Raw genomic sequence first — 10,517 nt, 5'->3', positions numbered from 1 at the left:
TAACAAGAATATACTATACTCATCGTAGAATAGCAGTCTTAACTAATTTTTTCTTTCAGAATACAAGGTGATTGATGCAGGCTGTCAGACAGAACTACACATCTTAGTTTTAGTGATGAAATATGCTAGAGATAAGGAATAGTTGTATAATGAGTAATGAAGTGATTTTTTTTGCAGATGATAATGAATGCTGATGAATAATGATGAAGCATGATAAAATCTTTGACCAGAGAGCCTTTTATCGTAGTTAGTCTGCGCTTGACCGCGCGAGAGTTGCGAGCAGCTCTCTGTCGGTAGCAGTAGCTCAGTTCAGTTGCGTCCAGTAGTCGGTCGGTAGTAGTCGTGCAGTACAGTTGCGAGCAGTCTGTCAGTGGGCAGTCTGTGAGCAGTGCAGTATGTCGGTAGTAGCAGCCCAGTGCAGTTGTGTGTGAGGAGTCGGCGGGCGTCGACATGGCATTCTGGTCAAGATTCAGGACGAGGTATATTATTTTTTTAAACAAGGTAATGAATCAGCAATGCCCTTAGCTAATAATGTAAATTAATTGTAACTACTTTGTGCAATAATCGCCCCAATAATAATTTTGATTTCAAAGCAATTTTTTACAAAAGAAGCATTTAATTGAACCAACGATTTCCTTCCATTTCCCTTAAAGAAAAGTTTCAATTACATTTCAAAAAAAAATATAGAAAAAATATTACTTGCGATGCAGTTCCTCCAAGCCGTGGCCAACAATAAGAGCAGAACTTTGACATGCAGTTGTACTGAGGTAAGAAATTAATTCTGATTTTGCACAGGGCCAAAGACTGATATTTCGGTCTAATTGAATTTTCATTGTCACTGAAGTTTCATTAGCACTGAATTATCTTTTATTATATTTTTTGTGGGAGCTTACACCAGAGTCAGATTGCGATTCTCATTTTTATTGTCATCAAATTTAATTGCTAGGGAGGTTACGCTTGGCTCCCATTTCTATTAAAATAATATCTTTTAAATTTTTTTGTGGGGAGGTTACAATATATATATATCGGTCCTTAGCTCAAAATGATGTGTTCCATGGAAATTGGAAATTGGTGGTAAGGTCTTATGGAACCAAACTGCTGAGGTCATCGGTCCCTAGGCCTACACACTACTTAATCTAATTTAAACTAACTTACGCAATGAACAACACACACACACACACACACACCCATGCCCGAGGGAGGACTCGAACCTCCGACGGGAGGAGCCGGATGTGTTCCATAGAAGCTTTGGTATTTGAGTAACAAAAACACAAATATGTTATGCGTGCTAAGATGTTCACTCGAGAGAACGTACGCGAAGGCCCTCAGTATATGGCAGTATTAATCTTCCACTGTCGGTAGCGCTCTAGCAAGAATAGTCCCCGAGAAAAGAGGTCTGCATAAACGTACTCCATGCGAAAATGTGCCCCGGTCTCCCCTATAGTTGATCGGTATGAGAAGGTCATAAACATAACATTATATCTGCGATGCAGGACGTTGCAAGAAAGCCGTCTTATAGCACTGAAATAGTTGACTCTGTAAACTGCAGATATCATCTATACGAAAGATTCAAGGAAGAAAAGTGTACCTGACTTTCACATAGCAAAAGCAACGCAGCGGTGAAATTTAGCTACAGGGAGTGCTTACAGTCGCTTATGTCTGTGCGAAATACAAGAATGAAATTGGAAGGGGAGTGTTGATATTTTTTCATAATGTCCTTTTTCTCCATGTGGTGGCTTCTGATACTTAAATGTAGAATATAAGCTCGCCATCTAACGGACTGAATATCTTCCTTTCATTGGCGAAACGACTGGTAAAAATATAAACAACTCACTCCTTTTTAACTGGTATCTAGGCGACGTTCATAAAGGGAAAGAGGAAACGGGAGACAGTTTAACGTCCTTTCGATAGCGTGGTCACCGGACCTAAGTCACTCAGTCACACGAATACACTGGATGAAGTTGACTGGCCTAGACGAAATTCCATCCCAGCTTTCACCTAAAGTAATTAACAAAAACACAGAGGACCTAAATTAGAATATCCGAGCGAGGTATGAAGCTCGGATTCTCAGATATGAGTCCAGTATCTAAAACTTATCGGTGCCTGTTTCGTGTCTGCCGAGTGTAATATAGGTGACTATTGAGGACGTTACTCATATTAAGAAAGTATGTGCACTTCTGTTAGACGTACATTACAGGCACTTATTTCTCCAGCTTGCGATATCAAACCCAGACGGAGCTTTCACGTACAATTAGCGTCGTACAAAGCCAGTAAATCTCTACTGCGACATGTTCAAAAATGGTTCAAACGGCTCTGAGCACTATGGGACTTAACATCTGAGGTCATGAGTCCCCTAGAACTTAGAACAACTTAAACCTAATTAACCTAAGGACATCACACACATCCATGCCCGAGGCAGGATTAGAACCTGCAACCGTAGCGGTCGCGCGGTTCCAGACTGAAGCGCCTTGAACCGCTCGCCCACAACGGCCGGCCCGACGTGTTCAGTAAACATCATAATATAGGACATTTTTAGGAGCCATGGATAAATAAAGTACAGAAAACAGATAATATACAATGAAGGTGAGATAACTTGACAATGTTGTACAAAGGACTACGGATCACATAAAGTATTTGCTATGTTGAAACATTGGGAGTAAAACGTTCAGTTTTAATCAAAAAACTCTTCAACTATTTTGTATTTGATTGTACAACCTTACATAGGGTGTGCACCGACTGAAAAAAAATGTGGAGGACCCAGAAGACAATGTTGTCTGTCAATAATCATGAATTTGCAAAACGACGTTAAGTTCTTAGAGGTAAATTTTCAGAAACAACAAAAAACTCTTTAGTATGTTATTAAATCCAGTTTTGCAGTAAATTATTGTATGATATGACACAGGCAAGTAACTTACATAAAACTGCCGTTATAAAAAAAATAACATCGTACCCCCTTCATGTTCAAATTTTGTTTCAGAAAAACGAGGCTTGAGTCGTTTTTCTAGTTAATTACAGTTGTGCTTCTTATATAACAAAATTATTATATTTAAGTACATGTATGTATTTTGTTTATTGAAAACCTTATTCCGAATACCGAGAACAGTAAATCATCGTGGTAACTAAAGAACATAAACTTCCGAACTTAAGTAAATAATATGTTTTCTTGGGACACGAATCATTACTTGTCCAAAGAATCAGTTTGCTCAGTTTCATTCTCATAGCAACGATAATACGCTGCCAGGTTCTGCGCGACGTTTTTCGGTGCAATGCTGTTGCAACTTGAGTGAAAGCTTATCTTACATCTTTCATGTCGTCAGTGGTACCACTAAAGATTTGTGAAACTGTACCTCCGATTCACAACACCGTTACGATACTAGTGATGAGCTGAAACAAGCTGCGAGACAAGCTTTCAGTCGAGTTACACCAGCAATCCTCCAAAAAATTTCACACAGCACTTGGCGGCGTAATATCCGTTACCATGAAAGTGACGGTATACACATTGATCTTTTGGATCAGAAATGGTTAGTATCTCAAGCTTCTAAAGAACTGTTGTTGATTTGTGAAACTGTACCTCCGATTCACAACACCGTTACGATACTAGTGATGAGCTGAAACAAGCTGCGAGACAAGCTTTCAGTCGAGTTACACCAGCAATCCTCCAAAAAATTTCACACAGCACTTGGCGGCGTAATATCCGTTACCATGAAAGTGACGGTATACACATTGATCTTTTGGATCAGAAATGGTTAGTATCTCAAGCTTCTAAAGAACTGTTGTTGATGTTGTTTAAGTTCAGGGGTTTACTTTGATTATTATAGGGGCAACGGATGCTTTTGACCATCCTGTTGGGCTAACAATGTGTCCACACTCATCCTTCATTGTGTAGAGTATGTGCCCAAGCCTCAGTTTCCTTTCCACTGTTGCAAAATCTTCATCTCACAGCAGAAAGATGTGTCCACTGACAGGGAAAAATGTCTGAAGCTCAAGAGAAACATATGAGCACTTACAGCCATTAAAAACATGGTAAGGGACTTCTTCTTCTTCTAGCCTGAACATCTGTAAAAAAAAAAAATAAATAAATAAATAAAAAAAAAGCACAATTTCTTAGCACTAGATGAAAGACAGGCATTGAAATAATGGACTGCGTACCTGACAAACAAATCAACTTCTAGGCTAAGGCTGTTTCGCTGGTAAACACAAATTTTCTTTTTCTGGATATAATGTACAGAAGATGTGAATAGGATTTATTTTTGTACTAAACGAGTTCGGCATCTGAACACTGGTTTAATCGTAACTCGATACCATGAAAATGTCGACTTGAGTCGTTTTGTAAATTAACCATCATGTACTTCGTACACTTGTGCACCATCGGCGGCTCTGTGAATGATGAGATCTGCAGTTACCTACGACTGGCTGAACGGCCACCGGAGTGTATTAGTGTTATCTGAGTTTAGTATTGTTAACGGTCCTGATACTGTTTATAATGGACACTAACAGCGTCAGATGTTGAGTGGTTACTGTGAAGGACACGGAGGCCCGAAAATATCTAATGGAAACCTCTGAACGCTCTGTGATATCGCACCACTGGTCGTAACCAGCAGCAGCCGTATTAGGGAATTACTGTCCCATTCGTGGGCAGTCGTTGACACAACACAAACTGCTGTATTTGGAGAGGTGCTAGGACCGCTAAGCATGAACTACTGCTCGGCGTTGCATTGTGTTCAGTTTTGGGTCGTACTTTTGCACCACCACTAATGACCATCGTCAGTGAGTATGGCGGCAATCTAGGGAGAGGTTCAATTCGTCCAAGGTTTTGTAGAGGCACAGCGTTGTTACTCCTGTCGTCAGGTAGTGGGAATCCAACGAGTTTGACTTCATATCACGGCTGGTAGCAACTGCGAGAACTCTGAAAGCACAACAGTACGTCGGAGACATTTTGCACCTCACATGTCACAGTGTCGTGGTGTCCATCTTTCAACAGGACAATGCTGATCCACACGTTGCATGCGTCTCTATGAACAATCTGTGTGACGCTGAAGTAATCTCCAGAGTTATCCCTTAATAGGGCATGTGTGGAACTAGGTCGGACGTGAATACCGTCTCAGTGATGATACCCAGGATATCAAGGACCAGTTGCATCAGTCGTTGGCCAGTCTGCCTCCGTAGAAAGCAAATCGACTTTATCACACCATCCCCAACAGTAGCTGTGCGTGCATCCAGACCAGTCGGCGTGCAGCGTCATAGTGATACGTGGTCTCTTACTGCCACGTTCTTTGCAAATTTCACTCGATTCTCTAATCACTGAACTAACGTCTCATGCCCTCTCAATCCGCAAAGGCTCATCCCGTGTTTGTGCAGGGTGTCCATAGAACAGTGGCGTAGCGTTAAGATGTATAAGGTATTTGAAATGCCTGGGCTAGCTGGACAGAGCGGCTTAGGTTGTGGAAAGGGGCCAAAATGACTTCCTGCCAGCTGCACTCAACATACAAACATTATTTATCAACAAAACTTTGATCGACATCCTTTGATTAACCTTGGATCGGCTGAAGGCGACATTCAAACTCCAAGACACAGGGTCCAAGCAAAATTGAAATACCAGATTCGTCTGGAGGTTTCACCCAAGAATATTTTCTAAATCTTTAATCTAATCGGCTGACAGGCCTAGCAATTTAATTTTAATGGAACTAAGCTGGAGGTATCATACTAAGCAATAAGAGGAGTTTCAATCCAAAGGCAGAAGGCCTTGTCTTAAAATATTTCATATAAATAAAGAATAACAATCTCATGCCGTAAGGGCAAGACACGGACATTAATTTAAGAGATAGTAATACTCGGCTTAAAGCCACACATCAACATAATAATTTAACGGCTTAAGGCTTTAAAATATTGATGTAAAATTCGGCTGAAAGCCCCATATAAGGAATAACAAGCTTATGTCTAAAGGGCAAGACAGGAACATTAATTCGGCATATATAAAAAATCGGCTGAAGGCCGCACATCAACCAAATAAATAAAACTCAAAAAAGGGAAATTTCTATGTAACAGACACGGAACGGCGCTCAAAAGTTTCCAAGGCTCAGACTGGAACCGTAACACTAACGCTCGTTTAGGCGAGACAGGCAGCCTGACCAACAACTTCTTCATCTGGAGGCAACCCAACCGACAGAAAGCCGACGAACCAACCAAAGTACCTGATCGGTCACCAGACCAAAAACACTACAACAAAAAAGCCAGCGAGGTGAAGAGACCAGTAACACTCGTCTTCTAATATTGGTTTGTTAGTAAGCCAAGGCACAATAAGTTCCCAACTGAACATCACAACGGCTTTGGAACTACAGGCCGTGGCGGACCGGATCAACTCGCCGCTCTGTCGCCGCCGACCAACTGGCTACTGCAGTACGCAGACAGCATTACAGCATTTACAGCATTGCTCAGTCGAACTGACACAGGGTGCACAGTGTTGCACGAAACACTGCCACAAGAAACTCGAACACTCGTAAAACTAATCACTAATGAACAACTAGAACAAATCACCGGCGGACACACACACAAACCCGAAGGACGGTCGGTGGCGAAACACACGTCGTCTGACCAGACGACCGACCAACAGCCAACCAGCCAACCGAGGTCGTTGGTACTCAAACCATGTGCGTCTGATGCCCGTCGGAAACTGGGAGACACGGCGATCCGGGCACACTGGCTTGGATCCAATAATGCAGAGGTAACTGTTGCCCCTTGGCCACGACGTCTCCGCACAAGAAGGAACCGAGCCACGTCCATCAAGATGTCGCAGTGACGAGGCCCAGAAACGGCCAAAAGATCAAACACACGTTGCCCAAAGAGGCGACCACCTGAACGACCAACCAACGGTCGATCCCGCTATCATCTCCGTCCGGCCGACGGTTCATCCTGTGTCGCGAGCGGTCGGCGAGTACTGGCTGTCCGCGCCTCCTTGGCGCTCCGTCCCCGACTGTTGCTACGTCCTGACTGCACTTCTGCCGCGTTCTGCAGGTCCAATCTCTCTCCATGACACACCACGACCGGGAAGTGATAGCAGTCCAACAAAGATAATATGGCAGGGCAAATATCGATACGTGCTGCTGCTGCCACTCACGAGTAGGCAAGACAGTAATTCAGTGACTCCAGTAATAGAAATTTAAAATGACGGTAAAAATGGTTGAAATGGCTCTGAGCACTATGCGACTTAACTTCTGAGGTCATCAGTCGCATAGAACTTAGAACTAATTAAACCTAACTAACGTAAGGACATCACACACATCCATGCCAGAGGCAGGATTCGAACCTGCGACCGTAGCGGTCGCTCGGTTCCAGACGGTAGCGCCTAGAACCGCACGGCCACTCCGGCCGGCATGACGGTACAACAAGATGTTACATAATAGATGGCATTAACATGAGCCACGCACGGCTCAGTAGTGCATGGTTTACTTAAAATTCGCAGTTTGCTGAAAACGATGGACTGGATTCAGGGCACAGCTAAACATGTGTTCTGTTATGACAGGTATCTGAACAAGCCTGATGTTAACTGTGCGGGAGAGGACAGCTATTGTGACGTGGAGGTTGCAGGGGCTGTTGAATGGTAAAATTCGAACGATGTTTGATCGCCGATTTTATAAACTTTGACCTACTGATAAGGCTATTCAATAATTAGTGAGCTAGTTTAAGTGCACTGGTGTCGTTAAGAACGAACATCGACAACCTCTGCTGATCTAGATGAAGACACTACAATATCCACTGAAAGCTGTCCAAACTTGGTGCGGTGATTGTCGATGGAACCGGAAGTTTCACGCTCTACAGTATACAATGTGTTGCAACATACACAGAAAATAAAAGACCGTACAACCTGTTAGTTTCCTTCAAATTACGTGACGAGGATTTGGCGAAGCGTATGAACTTCAGACAGAAATTATTGAAGCGGATTTTAATCATAACATCCTCAATCAGATTTTATTCAGCGACGAGGCAACCTTTCACACTTGTGGAAGGGTTGACGTACCACAAATGGAGCACCTAGAATTCCAGCGAGACTCCCCCAAAGTTAATGTGTGGATGGGAATATCCACTGAAATAATCTGCGACATGTTCCTCGCCGAAATGTTCATGAATGAGATTATGTACCTGGCTATGCTGCTACACTTTGTGCAAGATGGACGTGTTCTTAGAGTTTACTTCCAACCATTGCCTTTATGCCATAGATGTGCGTATGTCCTTGAATGATGTGTTTCCTTGAAGACAGATTGGGCGAGCAGGACCCGTGATCTGGGAGGTGCGTTCTCCCGACCTCACATCTATGGTGCTCGTCGACACCGTATCAACTGATTGCTGGAGCTTCGGAACCGAATTAGATAAACCGCTGCAACTGTAGCGCCACAGATGCTCCGCAACGTCTGTCGTGCCACAACCGGCAGATGGGAATAGTGTCGCGATGTGGACGGCGCTCATGTGGAATGTCACATGTGATAAACATGCCACAGAAAATAATAAGAAGGCAACAGCTATTTCAACAAAATCGATACTTAATTGCGGTCTAAGGCGCTGCAGTCATGGACTGTACGGCTGGTCCCGGCGGAGGTTCGAGTCCTCCCTCGGGCATGGCTGTGTGTGTTTGTCCTTAGGATAATTTAGGTTAAGTAGTGCGTAAGTTTAGGAGGGACTGATGACCTTAGCAGTTAAGTCCCATAAGATTTCACACACATTTGATACTTAATTTGTAAACATCCTGTGTTGTATTCTGTTGCTCTTGTTTTGATGAAAGAAGGAAGATGTGGTTTAACATACTGTTAACACTTACGTTGCTGGTCTCGTACGTAGCTGCCGTTACCTTTGGATAGTCTGAAATACGTGCTCTCTTAGAAGTCATAACTCGTGATTACAAATATATAGTTGGAATTTCAAACCTTAATAGCTTTATTGGACTTTCTGCTTTAAATATACACTAAAGAGCCAAAGAATAGGCCTAATTTCGTTTAGGACCTCCGTGAGCACGCTGAAGTGCCGAAACACGACATGGCATGGACTCGACTAATGTCTGAAGTAGTGCTGGAGGGAACTGACACCATGAATCCTGCAGAGCAGTCCATAAATCCATAAGAGTACGAGGGGCTGGAAATCGCTTCTGAACAGTACGTTGCAAAGTATGCAAGATATGCTCAATAATGTTCATGTCTGGGGAGTTTGGTGGCCAGCACAAGTGTTTAAACTCGGAAGAGTATTCCTGGAGTCACTCTGTACCAATTCTGGACGTGTGGGATGTCGCATTGTCCTGCTGGAATTGCCCAAGTCCATCGTGATGCACAATGAACACTAATGGTTGCAGGTGATCACACAGGATGCTTACGTAAGTGTCACTAAGAGTCGTATCTAGACGAATCAGGGATCCAATATGACACCAATTGCACAAGCCCCACACCGTTAAAGAGCCTCTACCAGCCTGATTAGTCCCATCCTGATATGCAGGGTCCATGGATTCATGACGTTGTCTCCATGCCCGTACGCGTCCATCCGCTCGGTACAATTTGAAACGAGACTCGTACGGCCAGGCAACATGTTTCGAGTCATCAGCTGTCCAATGTCGGTGTTGACGGGACCAAGCGAGGCGTAAAGCTTTTGGGCCGTGCAGTCATCAAGGGTACACGAGTGGGCATTCGGCTCAAAAAGCCCATATCGATTATGTGTTGTCGAGTAAATCACACGCTGACACTTGTTTATAGCCCAGCATTGAAATCTGCAGCAAATTTGCTGAAATATTACACTTCTGTCACAGTAAACTATTCTCTTCAATCACCGTTGGTCCCGTTCTTGCAGGATCTTTTCCTGGCGGCAGCGATGACGGAGATTCGATGTTTTACCGGATTCCTGATATTCACCGTACAGTCGTGAAATGGTCGTACGGGAAAATCCCCACATAATCGCTACCTCGTAGATGCTGTGTCCCATCGCTCGTTCGCTGACTATAACACTATGTAAGAACTCACTTAAATCTTCATAAACTGTCATTGTAGCAGCAGTAACCGATCTAACAACTGCACCAGACACTTGTTTTATAAAGACGTTGCCGACCGCAACACTCCATTCTGCTGTTTACCTATCTTTGCGTCCTAATACGAGTTTCTTTGGCGCTTCTGTGTATAAGTTGAGGGACTGTTACTGTTAAATCTGGGTCTACAGATGAAACTAGATTTAATAGTAATTGTCGCAGAAATTAATATTCGATAGGATTTTTGGTATTAAAATACATACCTCGATAATCAAACAAGTGATCTTTATATTTAAGTGTGTTTCGCACCAGATTAAATCCAAGCAAGCACACAACACATAATTTTTTTGCATATATAGTGAAGCACACTGTGAGAGGAATTGCAATATGCAGAGATACATACTCAGTATAATCATATAGTCAGATTGATTTCCTGACTTATCTGCAGAAAAATGTTTCATAACGACACACTCAGATAAAATAATACGATAAACGTGTAATCGTCATCAAATATTTCGTTCTA

This window comes from Schistocerca piceifrons, chromosome 1, assembly GCF_021461385.2.
Source record: "Schistocerca piceifrons isolate TAMUIC-IGC-003096 chromosome 1, iqSchPice1.1, whole genome shotgun sequence".
NCBI lineage: Eukaryota > Metazoa > Arthropoda > Insecta > Orthoptera > Acrididae > Schistocerca > Schistocerca piceifrons.
Note: the sequence above shows the minus strand (reverse complement) of the source record.